At 44.2% G+C, this 16086-nt stretch overlaps 1 protein-coding gene across 13 annotated transcripts in view; it reads left to right on the top strand.

Annotated features, from left to right (window-relative positions):
* Positions 1–16086, top strand: part of LOC110490567 (ankyrin repeat and sterile alpha motif domain-containing protein 1B) — a 352871-nt gene that overhangs the window by 192964 nt on the left and 143821 nt on the right. The gene's annotated exons all lie outside the window — the stretch shown is intronic.

Consider the following 16086-nt stretch of genomic DNA (forward strand, 5'->3'; position numbering starts at 1 on the left):
CTGTTTGTTTTTTGGCTGGATGTTGCTGTGTGATTGACTTCTAATGGGTGAAGGAAACCTACATGCCGTTGTATACATCTCTGGTGTGTGTGGAGCTTCTTCATGTCAGTCTACAAGGACAGTCGCTCCGAGTCACTCCTTCATACACACACAGACTTCAGAGGTGAGATTTCTCCAGGGGTCAGCTCAGGATAAGTGCTAACTAAACTAATCAGAGGAGGGCTGGGGGGAATCAGGGATTCCTGCATTTAGCCCAATCACGCAGATCTGTAATGAGACATGACTGTGAGCCACTCACACACTCTCTTTTCTGGAGAGAGAAAATAAACAAGAGACAGAGAGAGAGAGAGTGTGAGAGAGACATGGAGAGAAAGCGAGAGATGGAGAGAAGGAGCGACCGAAAGAGTGCGAGAGAGACATGGAACAAGGGGAAGAGCCCAAATTGCAAGCGTATAAAGCAAATCAATATGTCTGGAATTCATTAGAGCTTTGATCAGCATGAAAATTCAAGCCTGATGCTACCTGAGCCTGATAAGCCATACATTAAAGCCATTTTATGAGCCATGCATTAAAGCCATTTTATGAGCCATACATTAATGCCATTTTATGAGCCATACATTAAAGCCATTTTATGAGCCATACATTAATGCCATTTTATGAGCCATACATTAAAGCCATTTTATGAGCCATACATTAAAGCCATTTTATGAGCCATACATTAAAGCCATTTTATGAGCCATGCATTAATGCCATTTTATGAGCCATACATTAAAGCCATTTTATGAGCCATGCATTAAAGCCATTTTATGAGCCATACATTAAAGCCATTTTATGAGCCATACATTAAAGCCATTTTATGAGCCATGCATTAATGCCATTTTATGAGCCATACATTAAAGCCATTTTATGAGCCATACATTAATGCCATTTTATGAGCCATACATTAATGCCATTTTATGAGCCATACATTAATGCCATTTTATGAGCCATACATTAAAGCCATTTTATGAGCCATGCATTAAAGCCATTTTATGAGCCATACATTAAAGCCATTTTATGAGCCATACATTAATGCCATTTTATGAGCCATACATTAAAGCCATTTTATGAGCCATACATTAAAGCCATTTTATGAGCCATACATTAAAGCCATTTTATGAGCCATGCATTAATGCCATTTTATGAGCCATACATTAAAGCCATTTTATGAGCCATACATTAAATACATTTTATGAACCCAAGCACCAAAAAACCTAAATTATTGTGCCGTTATCCAAGACATAGCCTATGATATACAGTATAGGCTACCGCACATTACCCACGACAGAAAAACAAAGTCCATAGATGTAGCTTGACTAGCTACAGTGCATTCGGAAAGTACTCAAACCCCTTGACTTTGTCCACATTTTGTTACGTTACAGCCTTATTCTAAAATGTATTACATTGAAAACCGTTTACAATTGAAAACAGCTTTTTAAAAATGTTTGCAAATGTATGAAACATAAAAAACAGAAATACCTTATTTACATGACTATTCAGACCCTTTGCTATGAGACTTGAAATTGAGCTCAGGTGCATCCTGTTTCCATTGATCATCCTTGAGATATTTCTTCAACTTGGAGTCCACCTGTGGTAAATTCAATTGATTGGACATGATTTGGAAAGGCGCACATCTGTCTATATAAGGTCCCACAGTTGACACTGCATGTCAGAGCAAAAAAAACAAGCCATGAGGTCAAAGGAATTGTCCGTAGAGCTCAGAGAAAGGATTGTGTTGAGGCACAGGTCTGGGGAAGGGTACCGAAAGATTTTCTGCAGCATTGAAGGTCCCCAAGAACACAGTGGCCTCCATCATTCTTAAATGGAAGAAGTTTTGAACCACCAATAATCTTCCTAGAGCTGGCCACTCGGCCAAACTGACCAATTGGGGGAGAAGGGCCTTGCTCGGGGAGGTCACCAAGAACCCGATGGTCACTCTGACAGAGCTCCAGAGATCCTCTGTGGAGATGGTTGTCCTTCTGGAAGGTTCTCCCATCTCTGCAGCACTCCACCAATCAGGCCTTTTTGGTAGAGTGGCCGGACCGAAGCCACTCCTCAGTAAAAGGCACATGCCAGCCCATTTGGAGAGTGGGAAATTATTATTATGAGAAATGATCTTGTCTGATGAAATCAAACTCTATTCCACATGTTGTTGTGTTACAGCCTGAATTCAAAATGTATTAAAAATATATTTTTTCACACACATCTACAATACCCCATAATGACAAAGTGAATATCTGATTTACATAAGTATTCACACCCCTGAGTCAATACTTTGTAGAAGCACCTTTGGCAGCGATTTAATTTAATCTTTATTCAACTAGGCAAGTCAGTTAAGAACAAATTCTTATTTACAATGACGGCCTACCCCAGCCAAACCCGGACAACGCTGGGCCACCCTATGGGACACCCAATAACGACCGGATGTGATGCAGCCTGGATTTGAACCAGGTACTGCAGTGATGCCTCTTGCACTGAGATGTTTTTATTTTTTTTATCTTTTATTTAACTAGGCAAGTCAGTTAAGAACAAATTCTTATTTTCAATGACGGCCTAGGAACAGTGGGTTAACTGCCTGTTTAGGGGCAGAACTACAGATTTGTACCTTGTCAGCTCGGGAGCCCGATTACAGCTGTGAGTCTTTCTGGGTAAGCCTGTAAGAGCTTTCCACACCTGGATTGCGCAATATTTACCTATTATTCTTTTCAACATTCTTCAAGCTCTGTCAAATTGGTTGTTGACCATTGCTAGGCAACCATTTTTAGATCTTGCCGTAGATTTTCGAACAGGATTATCTATTTTGGATGCAATTTGAATGGAATTGATGGAGAGCGAGAGAGACTGTGAGAGAGTGCTCACATGCACTCTGATTTAAAGCAATGATATTTGAATGATAGGCTGTTTAAAACAAAACAATTATCTTTACAAATAAAATAATAAGGTGACCCCGAAATCCAGATGGAGATTTGTAAATTAGACACGCATTCAGTCTTTATATTACTGTAGCATAGACTGTTGCAGGAAATGTAGGCCTATCTGTCACAAGATAAAAAGTTACCATGATGAGATGAAACAGGCATTGTAAACTGCGCTCCGTACTGAGATGCGCTGTCTGTCCCCACCCTGAGCGTTGATGATTGATCATGCAGATAGCAGAGCGAAGGCTGTAGAGAAGCTAGATTTAGACATTGCATATCATTTAATAGTTCCATTTCATGTCATGCTGTTCATAAAAATTATGTATTATAATATACCGGTTTCTCACAGTTATTTATCCTGGGAAAAGGGAGTGGAGTTTGGGAAGAAAATCTCAGTAAATCTCAGTAATCTGGTTCCCAGTATTCAACCCCAGCCCAGTCACATGCTGTCCTATGCTGTATAGTTAGCTGGCAGCGCAACAAGCAACAGCAGTTTTAAAGGAAAGATACCTGTCCTATGCTGTATAGTTAGCTGGCAGCGCAACAAGCAGCAGCAGTTTTAAAGGACAGATACCTGTCCTATGCTGTATAGTTAGCTGGCAGCGCAACAAGCAGCAGCAGTTTTAAAGGACAGATACCTGTCCTATGCTGTATAGTTAGCTGGCAGCGCAACAAGCAGCAGCAGTTTTAAAGGAAAGATACCTGTCCTATGCTGTATAGTTAGCTGGCAGCGCAACAAGCAGCAGCAGTTTTAAAGGAAAGATACCTGTCCTATGCTGTATAGTTAGCTGGCAGCGCAACAAGCAGCAGCAGTTTTAAAGGACAGATACCTGTCCTATGCTGTATAGTTAGCTGGCAGCGCAACAAGCAGCAGCAGTTTTAAAGGAAAGATACCTGTCCTATGCTGTATAGTTAGCTGGCAGCGCAACAAGCAACAGCAGTTTTAAAGGACAGATACCTGTCCTATGCTGTATAGTTAGCTGGCAGCGCAACAAGCAGCAGCAGTTTTAAAGGAAAGATACCTGTCCTATGCTGTATAGTTAGCTGGCAGCGCAACAAGCAGCAGCAGTTTTAAAGGAAAGATACCTGTCCTATGCTGTATAGTTAGCTGGCAGCGCAACAAGCAGCAGCAGTTTTAAAGGACAGATACCTGTCCTATGCTGTATAGTTAGCTGGCAGCGCAACAAGCAGCAGCAGTTTTAAAGGAAAGATACCTGTCCTATGCTGTATAGTTAGCTGGCAGCGCAACAAGCAGCAGCAGTTTTAAAGGAAAGATACCTGTCCTATGCTGTATAGTTAGCTGGCAGCGCAACAAGCAACAGCAGTTTTAAAGGACAGATACCTGTCCTATGCTGTATAGTTAGCTGGCAGCGCAACAAGCAGCAGCAGTTTTAAAGGAAAGATACCTGTCCTATGCTGTATAGTTAGCTGGCAGCGCAACAAGCAGCAGCAGTTTTAAAGGACAGATACCTGTCCTATGCTGTATAGTTAGCTGGCAGCGCAACAAGCAGCAGCAGTTTTAAAGGACAGATACCTGTCCTATGCTGTATAGTTAGCTGGCAGCGCAACAAGCAGCAGCTGTTTTAAAGGACAGATACCTGTCCTATGCTGTGTAGTTAGCTGGCAGCGCAACAAGCAGCAGCAGTTTTAAAGGAAAGATACCTGTCCTATGCTGTATAGTTAGCTGGCAGCGCAACAAGCAGCAGCAGTTTTAAAGGACAGATACCTGTCCTATGCTGTATAGTTAGCTGGCAGCGCAACAAGCAGCAGCAGTTTTAAAGGAAAGATACCTGTCCTATGCTGTATAGTTAGCTGGCAGCGCAACAAGCAGCAGCAGTTTTAAAGGACAGATACCTGTCCTATGCTGTATAGTTAGCTGGCAGCGCAACAAGCAGCAGCAGTTTTAAAGGAAAGATACCTGTCCTATGCTGTATAGTTAGCTGGCAGCGCAACAAGCAGCAGCAGTTTTAAAGGAAAGATACCTGTCCTATGCTGTATAGTTAGCTGGCAGCGCAACAAGCAGCAGCAGTTTTAAAGGAAAGATACCTGTCCTATGCTGTATAGTTAGCTGGCAGCGCAACAAGCAGCAGCAGTTTTAAAGGACAGATACCTGTCCTATGCTGTATAGTTAGCTGGCAGCGCAACAAGCAGCAGCAGTTTTAAAGGAAAGATACCTGTCCTATGCTGTATAGTTAGCTGGCAGCGCAACAAGCAGCAGCAGTTTTAAAGGAAAGATACCTGTCCTATGCTGTATAGTTAGCTGGCAGCGCAACAAGCAGCAGCAGTTTTAAAGGAAAGATACCTGTCCTATGCTGTATAGTTAGCTGGCAGCGCAACAAGCAGCAGCAGTTTTAAAGGACAGATACCTGTCCTATGCTGTATAGTTAGCTGGCAGCGCAACAAGCAGCAGCAGTTTTAAAGGACAGATACCTGTCCTATGCTGTATAGTTAGCTGGCAGCGCAACAAGCAGCAGCAGTTTTAAAGGAAAGATACCTGTCCTATGCTGTATAGTTAGCTGGCAGCGCAACAAGCAGCAGCAGTTTTAAAGGAAAGATACCTGTCCTATGCTGTATAGTTAGCTGGCAGCGCAACAAGCAGCAGCAGTTTTAAAGGAAAGATACCTGTCCTATGCTGTATAGTTAGCTGGCAGCGCAACAAGCAGCAGCAGTTTTAAAGGACAGATACCTGTCCTATGCTGTATAGTTAGCTGGCAGCGCAACAAGCAGCAGCAGTTTTAAAGGAAAGATACCTGTCCTATGCTGTATAGTTAGCTGGCAGCGCAACAAGCAGCAGCAGTTTTAAAGGAAAGATACCTGTCCTATGCTGTATAGTTAGCTGGCAGCGCAACAAGCAGCAGCAGTTTTAAAGGAAAGATACCTGTCCTATGCTGTATAGTTAGCTGGCAGCGCAACAAGCAGCAGCAGTTTTAAAGGACAGATACCTGTCCTATGCTGTATAGTTAGCTGGCAGCGCAACAAGCAGCAGCAGTTTTAAAGGAAAGATACCTGTCCTATGCTGTATAGTTAGCTGGCAGCGCAACAAGCAGCAGCAGTTTTAAAGGAAAGATACCTGTCCTATGCTGTATAGTTAGCTGGCAGCGCAACAAGCAGCAGCAGTTTTAAAGGACAGATACCTGTCCTATGCTGTATAGTTAGCTGGCAGCGCAACAAGCAGCAGCAGTTTTAAAGGAAAGATACCTGTCCTATGCTGTATAGTTAGCTGGCAGCGCAACAAGCAGCAGCAGTTTTAAAGGAAAGATACCTGTCCTATGCTGTATAGTTAGCTGGCAGCGCAACAAGCAACAGCAGTTTTAAAGGACAGATACCTGTCCTATGCTGTATAGTTAGCTGGCAGCGCAACAAGCAGCAGCAGTTTTAAAGGAAAGATACCTGTCCTATGCTGTATAGTTAGCTGGCAGCGCAACAAGCAGCAGCAGTTTTAAAGGACAGATACCTGTCCTATGCTGTATAGTTAGCTGGCAGCGCAACAAGCAGCAGCAGTTTTAAAGGACAGATACCTGTCCTATGCTGTGTAGTTAGCTGGCAGCGCAACAAGCAGCAGCAGTTTTAAAGGAAAGATACCTGTCCTATGCTGTATAGTTAGCTGGCAGCGCAACAAGCAGCAGCAGTTTTAAAGGACAGATACCTGTCCTATGCTGTATAGTTAGCTGGCAGCGCAACAAGCAGCAGCAGTTTTAAAGGAAAGATACCTGTCCTATGCTGTATAGTTAGCTGGCAGCGCAACAAGCAGCAGCAGCAGTTTTAAAGGACAGATACCTGTCCTATGCTGTATAGTTAGCTGGCAGCGCAACAAGCAGCAGCAGCAGTTTTAAAGGACAGATACCTGTCCTATGCTGTGTAGTTAGCTGGCAGCGCAACAAGCAGCAGCAGTTTTAAAGGACAGATACCTGTCCTATGCTGTATAGTTAGCTGGCAGCGCAACAAGCAGCAGCAGTTTTAAAGGAAAGATACCTGTCCTATGCTGTATAGTTAGCTGGCAGCGCAACAAGCAGCAGCAGTTTTAAAGGACAGATACCTGTCCTATGCTGTATAGTTAGCTGGCAGCGCAACAAGCAGCAGCAGTTTTAAAGGACAGATACCTGTCCTATGCTGTATAGTTAGCTGGCAGCGCAACAAGCAGCAGCAGTTTTAAAGGAAAGATACCTGTCCTATGCTGTATAGTTAGCTGGCAGCGCAACAAGCAGCAGCAGTTTTAAAGGAAAGATACCTGTCCTATGCTGTATAGTTAGCTGGCAGCGCAACAAGCAGCAGCAGTTTTAAAGGACAGATACCTGTCCTATGCTGTATAGTTAGCTGGCAGCGCAACAAGCAGCAGCAGTTTTAAAGGACAGATACCTGTCCTATGCTGTATAGTTAGCTGGCAGCGCAACAAGCAACAGCAGTTTTAAAGGAAAGATACCTGTCCTATGCTGTATAGTTAGCTGGCAGCGCAACAAGCAGCAGCAGTTTTAAAGGACAGATACCTGTCCTATGCTGTATAGTTAGCTGGCAGCGCAACAAGCAGCAGCAGTTTTAAAGGAAAGATACCTGTCCTATGCTGTATAGTTAGCTGGCAGCGCAACAAGCAGCAGCAGTTTTAAAGGAAAGATACCTGTCCTATGCTGTATAGTTAGCTGGCAGCGCAACAAGCAGCAGCAGTTTTAAAGGACAGATACCTGTCCTATGCTGTATAGTTAGCTGGCAGCGCAACAAGCAGCAGCAGTTTTAAAGGAAAGATACCTGTCCTATGCTGTGTAGTTAGCTGGCAGCGCAACAAGCAGCAGCAGTTTTAAAGGAAAGATACCTGTCCTATGCTGTATAGTTAGCTGGCAGCGCAACAAGCAGCAGCAGTTTTAAAGGAAAGATACCTGTCCTATGCTGTATAGTTAGCTGGCAGCGCAACAAGCAGCAGCAGTTTTAAAGGACAGATACCTGTCCTATGCTGTATAGTTAGCTGGCAGAAGCAGCAGCATATCTAAGGAGGCTCTAAACCTCTGTGGTCTTAATGAACAGAGAATACTTTTTACATCTCAAATCAACCTCCTTTACTGTCTGCTACTGCAGACCTACCTGGCTGGGGCATAGGGACTTAAGGACGACTTAGGGATGACATAGGGCCTACTAACTTGTCCTCAGAGATGATGACTAAGTCAGTAGCATCCACCAAAAATAACTATGCTGTCTCACAGTATGCATTATATCTTAGCCTTGCAGTTTCCCCTGTCAGTGTGTCTACTTAAATGTGCTCTTCAATCACTCTCTCTCTCTCTCTCTCTCTCTCTTACAGTGTAAGATCACCTCAAATGACTCGTTCACAGCCACTGTGTCTCTGTGTGTGCTGCAGAAGCACATAGGCTACACATACTGCATAATGAAACCTCTTCAGCACAACAGGAAACGTCAATGGGGGGAAGACACAGCACAGTGGCAATCTGTTTCCATGCAGTTACATTTAGCAAACAGCTAGAATAGTAAGGGACTCTTATATAGTGTATAATCTAACAGCGTATAAAGGAGCCCACAGACAGGGATATTATGGGTATTTTGAAAGCAGGGTGTCTTAATATAGTGACGATGAGGCTTAGAGGCCTGCAATCACGTACAGGGCAGGAGACCGACGGCTAGCTATCACCGCTAAGTGGTTAGCGGTAATGGCTATCGACTCCAAGGGTAAACACATGGGCTACTGCAGCCACACACACACACACACACACACTCACCAAATATACGCAGACAGGCGTGCACACACATACACACCAGAAAATACTTCTTGACACACAAACTTTCACTTTCAATTGACCCTCCCACAGCATCTACTCCTCCCTTCCTCCAATCCAATGCTTCCACTCCTCTCTGCTCCCCCCTCCTTTATCCTCCTTCCCTTCTTTCCCTGAGGCTAAAGCCAAGATGTCGTTCTGTTCCAGTCCATTTCCCCCCGTGATGAAGCTCTGGAGGTGACATTTGGGTAATTGTGCTCAGACTAACCAACGACAACACGAAATAAGAAGCACAACTAACTCTCCAGGCTCTGCCATTAGAACAGTCACGCCCCATTGAGTATGGGCAAGGAGGGGTGGGGTGTGGGAGGAATTGTGAGGCATACACACATGTTACACACACACACACACTTTCACTCCTCCCTCCCTCCCACGCGCTGAGATTTTCCCCGCCACTTGTTGGCAGCCATTTTGTTTGAATCATTAAAGAGGAGTGGTGAACTGCTCATGAATATTCACATATAATTGACCAACCACCTGTGTTCATGCATACAGAGTCAACACCATATCTCTCTAGAGTCAGAGGCTGGGGTTGTGGAATACTACCAAGATGGATATTATTATCAGTATGGCAAGGCTGAACACAGTCAAATTATCATGAGACCAAACGGTAGGAGACAGATGGTACAATATGCTTTTCATATCAAGAGGGCAGACTAGGTTTGAACACAGCCTATACAATATTACTGTGCTAATAACAATGCTTCTACTGAGCAAGAAATATCAACTCAACCTTGAAGTACCTAAGGTATACTTGGATCGGAGTTGAAGGATTTATGACACTCAGCTGGTTGAAAAAGTTGTTGTTAATTAGTGCAAGGCTGGAACAAAACCGTACACACCCTGTGGGTCTCCAGCAATTGTTCAATAATTTTTTTTTAAACATCAAAATTGTTGGGATGAAGTCTGCAAACTTTTAGCTCAAGGCTTATTCCTTCAGCGGCAGATCCTGGCTTGAAACATGTTTTGTTTACTAGGTGACTCACAAGAAAACTTCCAAATCTGTCTGAGAACCACTAATCTGTGATATGAAAAAGGCCAAGATAATAGCACATCTCTGAAATGGTTTTAGATTGCTCTGGTGCGGTATCACTAGGGCAAGATAGCACATCTCTGAAATGGTTTTAGATTGCTCTGGTGCGGTATCAGTAGGGCAAGGTAGCATATCTCTGAAATGGTTTTAGATTGCTCTGGTGCGGTATCACTAGGGCAAGATAGCACATCTCTGAAATGGTTTTAGATTGCTCTGATAGTGCTATCGAGCTGAAAGTTGTGAAAGTTCTGGGCCTATTGATCCACAGACAGCTGAACATCAAATGACTAGAATCACCCCCTCCAAATTATGGGCTGTTAGAATTGCACATGATTTCATGTTCGTAAACACTCTTTCAGATCTGAGAACTTTCATATGTTAAAGTTCAAGTGTGGACACCGATAAAGACAGAGAAAAGAGTGTGTGTGTGTGTGCGTGTGCGTTTTGTCAGGTGCCCAGTTGTGGTGCAAGCTTTTGTTTTGCTGTGTCTTGTCAAGCTGTGTTAGGATAGTTCCAGAGAGAGGGGATTTTGCTCTCTGGAAGCCCAGTTTGGATGCTCTTTCCCTGGGTGTGAAGTATCTGGGCTCCCAATCTCCTCCTGTCCGGTTGGAGGTTCTCAAGCCTATTCTCTGTGTGTGTGTACACTATAGCTGTTTCAAAGTAGCATGTTGTTTTGTTGCACATTCGACACTAAAGGACAATCCTGTATGAGATGTAGCGTTGAGAGGCAGACCTGTAATTGGTGCATTCTGCGACATGATAGTGGGAGCTTAACTGTAATTGGTTAATGGGGTATGGCATTGGGAGCATGTGAGCTGTACAGCTACACACACAAACACGTGCATAAACCCAAACACACACATACTGTACATACACACACACCCTATATAGCCCCAGGATAATATCCCATCAGTACATACTGTACACACACACACACACCCTATATAGCCCCAGGATAATATCCCACCAGTACATACTGTACACACACACACCCTATATAGCCCCAGGATAATATCCCACCAGTACATACTGTACACACACACACCCTATATAGCCCCAGGATAATATCCCATCAGTACATACTGTACACACACACACCCTATATAGCCCCAGGATAATATCCCATCAGTACATACTGTACACACGAACACCCTATATAGCCCCAGGATAATATCCCACCAGTACATACTGTACACACACACACCCTATATAGCCCCAGGATAACATCCCACCAGTACATACTGTACACACACACACCCTATATAGCCCCAGGATAATATCCCACCAGTACATACTGTACATACATACACACCCTATATAGCCCCGGGATAATATCCCACCAGTACATACTGTACACACACACACCCTATATAGCCCCAGGATAACATCCCACCAGTACATACTGTACACACACACACCCTATATAGCCCCAGGATAATATCCCACCAGTACATACTGTACATACATACACACCCTATATAGCCCCAGGATAATATCCCACCAGTACATACTGTACACACACACACCCTATATAGCCCCAGGATAACATCCCACCAGTACATACTGTACATACATACACACCCTATATAGCCCCAGGATAATATCCCACCAGTACATACTGTACACACACACACACCCTATATAGCCCCAGGATAACATCCCACCAGTACATACTGTACACACACACACCCTATATAGCCCCAGGATAATATCCCACCAGTACATACTGTACACACACACACCCTATATAGCCCCAGGATAACATCCCACCAGTACATACTGTACACACACACACCCTATATAGCCCCAGGATAACATCCCACCAGTACATACTGTACACACACACACCCTATATAGCCCCAGGATAATATCCCACCAGTACATACTGTACATACACACACACCCTATATAGCCCCAGGATAACATCCCACCAGTACATACTGTACAGCAGGGATCATCCACTAGATTCAGCCACAGCATATTTTTTCTTGAGCGGATGGTCGGGGGGCCAGAACATAATTATAAATCATTTGTAGACTGCAAGAAGCCCAAACAGATATAATATTTGACTAAAACATAATCATTTCAAAACTTGATTATATTTGTATACAATCACATATCTACCTATAATGCGTGAGAATACTTTGAAATATATTTCCTAAATTACAATCACTATGAGCTGATTTGCTGGTCTTTTTACAGACTTATGTTTAACAAGTTTTATTTTGCTCAAAAATCTTAGGGGGCGGGACGGGGGGCAAATAAAATCACACGCGGCCAAATTCGGCCTGCTGGCCGCCAGTTGGGGAACCCTGCTGTACTGCATGCCTGCATTAACTAGCTGTACAGCTGGTCTGGCCTATTAACACAAACCGGTCTATCTGTGCTGCTAACACACAGACTGTCTTTGCAACACACACACCCTCTCACCAATCATCAGTGCTGACAGGCTTATTTACTCTACAGGAAAATACCATATCGTTCTATATTTATACCTCTGATCGCCTCTCTCTCTCTTGATCTCTCTCCTTTCTATTTCTCTATCTATCTCTGTCTTGCTGTCTCTCTCTGTCTCCCCCTTTCTCTCTCTCTCTACCTACCTTCTCTCTCTCATACAAACACTTTCTTCCTCCCTCTCCTCTCTGAGAGATACAGCAATCTTATATAGCCCGCTCTTTCTCTACCTCTCGCTACATCTCCCATCAACTCCCTCCCTCCCTCACTGTCTTTGTGACACACACACACCCTCACGTCAATCATCAGTGCTGACAGGCTTATTTACTCTACAAGAAAATAGAAAATACCATATCTGTTTATATTTATCCCTCCGATCGCCCCCTCCCCTCTCTCTCTCTCTGTCGCTCTGTCTCTTTATCTCTGTCTCTCTACCTATCTTCTCATACAAACACTTTCTTCCTCCCAGATAGGTTTGGATGGTATACTGTATGTACCAGGTGTATTCAACACTTACCATACGAGGTCCAGAACCTACTGGTTTTCTGTTCAATCTGATTAATTAATTGCACCTACCTGGTGTCCCTGTTCTACATCAGTCCCTGATTAGAAAAAACGCAGTGGAACTGGCTTCGATGTCCAGATGTGAGTTTTTCTATACCGTCAATACTATTGAAACAATTTCTTATATATTTTTTTATACATTTCAATATAAACTCAGAAAAAAAAGAAACGCCCCTTTTTCAGGACCCTGTCTTTCAAAAATAATTTGTGAGGAGGAGCTGCACTGCAGTACTTAATGCAGCTGGTGGCCACACCAGATACTGACTGTTACTTTTTTATTTTGACCCCCCTTTGTTCAGGGACACATTATTCAACTTCTGTTAGTCACATGTCTGTGGAACTTGTTCAGCTTATGTCTGTTGTTGATTCTTGTTATGTTCATACAAATATTTACACATGTTAAGTTTGCTGAAAATAAACACAGTTGACAGTGAGAGGACGTTTATTTGTTTGCTGAGTTTATATTTTAGCAATAAGCATTTCACTACACCCGCAATAACAACTGCTAAATATGTGTATGCGACCAATAAAATTTGATTTGATGTTATATATTTGTCGCTACTTTTTAAGTAAATGCCTGCAGTCAGCCTGTGCAGTACGTTAGGACATGGCTCTCCAACCCTGTTGATGGAGCGCTGCCCTCCTGTTGGTTTTCGCTCCAACCCCAGTTGTAACTGACCTGATTCAGGTATCAATCAGCTCATTATTATATGCTCTAGATTAGAGTTGGAATTAAAACCTACAGGACGGTATCTCTACAGGACCAGGGTTGGAGTTAAAAACCTACAGGAGGGTAGCTCTACAGGACCAGGGTTGGAGTTAAAACCTACAGGACGGTAGCTCTACAGGACCAGGGTTGGAGTTAAAACCTACAGGACGGTAGCTCTACAGGACCAGGGTTGGAATTAAAACCTACAGGACGGTAGCTCTACAGGACCAGGGTTGGAGTTAAAATCTACAGGACGGTAGCTCTACAGGACCAGGGTTGGAGTTAAAACCTACAGGACGGTAGCTCTACAGGACCAGGGTTGGAGTTAAAACCTACAGGACGGTAGCTCTACAGGACCAGGGTTGGAGTTAAAACCTACAGGAGGGTAGCTCTACAGGACCAGGGTTGGAGTTAAAACCTACAGGACGGTAGCTCTACAGGACCAGGGTTGGAGTTAAAACCTACAGGACGGTAGCTCTACAGGACCAGGGTTGGAGTTAAAACCTACAGGACGGTAGCTCTACAGGACCAGGGTTGGAGTTAAAACCTACAGGACGGTAGCTCTACAGGACCAGGGTTGGAGTTAAAACCTACAGGACGGTAGCTCTACAGGACCAGGGTTGGAGTTAAAACCTTCAGGACGGTAGCTCTACAGGACCAGGGTTGGAGTTAAAACCTACAGGACGGTAGCTCTACAGGACCAGGGTTGGAGTTAAAACCTACAGGACGGTAGCTCTACCGGACCAGGGTTGGAGTTAAAACCTACAGGACGGTAGCTCTACAGGACCAGGGTTGGAGTTAAAACCTACAGGACGGTAGCTCTACAGGACCAGGGTTGGAGTTAAAATCTACAGGACGGTAGCTCTACAGGACCAGGGTTGGAGTTAAAACCTACAGGACGGTAGCTCTACAGGACCAGGGTTGGAGTTAAAACCTACAGGACGGTAGCTCTACAGGACCAGGGTTGGAGTTAAAACCTACAGGATGGTAGCTCTACAGGACCAGGGTTGGAGTTAAAACCTACAGGACGGTAGCTCTACAGGACCAGGGTTGGAATTAAAACCTACAGGACGGTAGCTCTACAGGACCAGGGTTGGAGTTAAAATCTACAGGACGGTAGCTCTACAGGACCAGGGTTGGAGTTAAAACCTACAGGACGGTAGCTCTACAGGACCAGGGTTGGAGTTAAAACCTACAGGACGGTAGCTCTACAGGACCAGGGTTGGAGTTAAAACCTACAGGACGGTAGCTCTACAGGACCAGGGTTGGAGTTAAAACCTACAGGAGGGTAGCTCTACAGGACCAGGGTTGGAGTTAAAACCTACAGGACGGTAGCTCTACAGGACCAGGGTTGGAGTTAAAACCTACAGGACGGTAGCTCTACAGGACCAGGGTTGGAGTTAAAACCTACAGGACGGTAGCTCTACCGGACCAGGGTTGGAGTTAAAACCTACAGGACGGTAGCTCTACAGGACCAGGGTTGGAGTTAAAACCTACCAGGACGGTAGCTCTACAGGACCAGGGTTGGAGTTAAAACCTACAGGACGGTAGCTCTACAGGACCAGGGTTGGAGTTAAAACCTTCAGGACGGTAGCTCTACAGGACCAGGGTTGGAGTTAAAACCTACAGGACGGTAGCTCTACAGGACCAGGGTTGGAGTTAAAACCTACAGGACGGTAGCTCTACAGGACCAGGGTTGGAGTTAAAACCTACAGGACGGTAGCTCTACAGGACCAGGGTTGGAATTAAAACCTACAGGACGGTAGCTCTACAGGACCAGGGTTGGAGTTAAAATCTACAGGACGGTAGCTCTACAGGACCAGGGTTGGAGTTAAAACCTACAGGACGGTAGCTCTCCAGGAACAGGGTTGGAGTTAAAACCTACAGGACGGTAGCTCTACAGGACCAGGGTTGGAGTTAAAACCTACAGGACTGTAGCTCTACAGGACCAGGGTTGGAGTTAAAACCTACAGGACGGTAGCTCTACAGGACCAGGGTTGGAATTAAAACCTACAGGACGGTATCTCTACAGGACCAGGGTTGGAGTTAAAACCTACAGGACTGTAGCTCTACAGGACCAGGGTTGGAGTTAAAACCTACAGGACGGTAGCTCTACAGGACCAGGGTTGGAGTTAAAACCTACAGGACGGTAGCTCTACAGGACCAGGGTTGGAGTTAAAACCTACAGGACGGTAGCTCTACAGGACCAGGGTTGGAGTTAAAACCTACAGGACTGTAGCTCTACAGGACCAGGGTTGGAGTTAAAACCTACAGGACGGTAGGTCTACAGGACCAGGGTTTGAGTTAAAACCTACAGGACGGTAGCTCTACAGGACCAGTCAAAGGTTTGGACACACCTACTCATTCAAGGGTTCTTCTTTATTTGGACTATTTTCTACATTGTAGAATAATAGTGAAGACATCAGCACTATCAAATAACACATATGGAATCATGTAGTAATCAACGAAGTGTTTAAAACAAATCCAAATATATTTTAGATTCTTCAAAGTAGCCACCCTTTGCCTTAATGACAGCTTTGCACACATGATTCCATGATTTGATGTCTTCACTATTATTCTAAAATGTAGAAC

Source organism: Oncorhynchus mykiss, chromosome 15 (assembly GCF_057628025.1).
Source record: "Oncorhynchus mykiss isolate SJ-2025 chromosome 15, ASM5762802v1, whole genome shotgun sequence".
NCBI classification, from domain to species: Eukaryota; Metazoa; Chordata; class Actinopteri; order Salmoniformes; family Salmonidae; genus Oncorhynchus; species Oncorhynchus mykiss.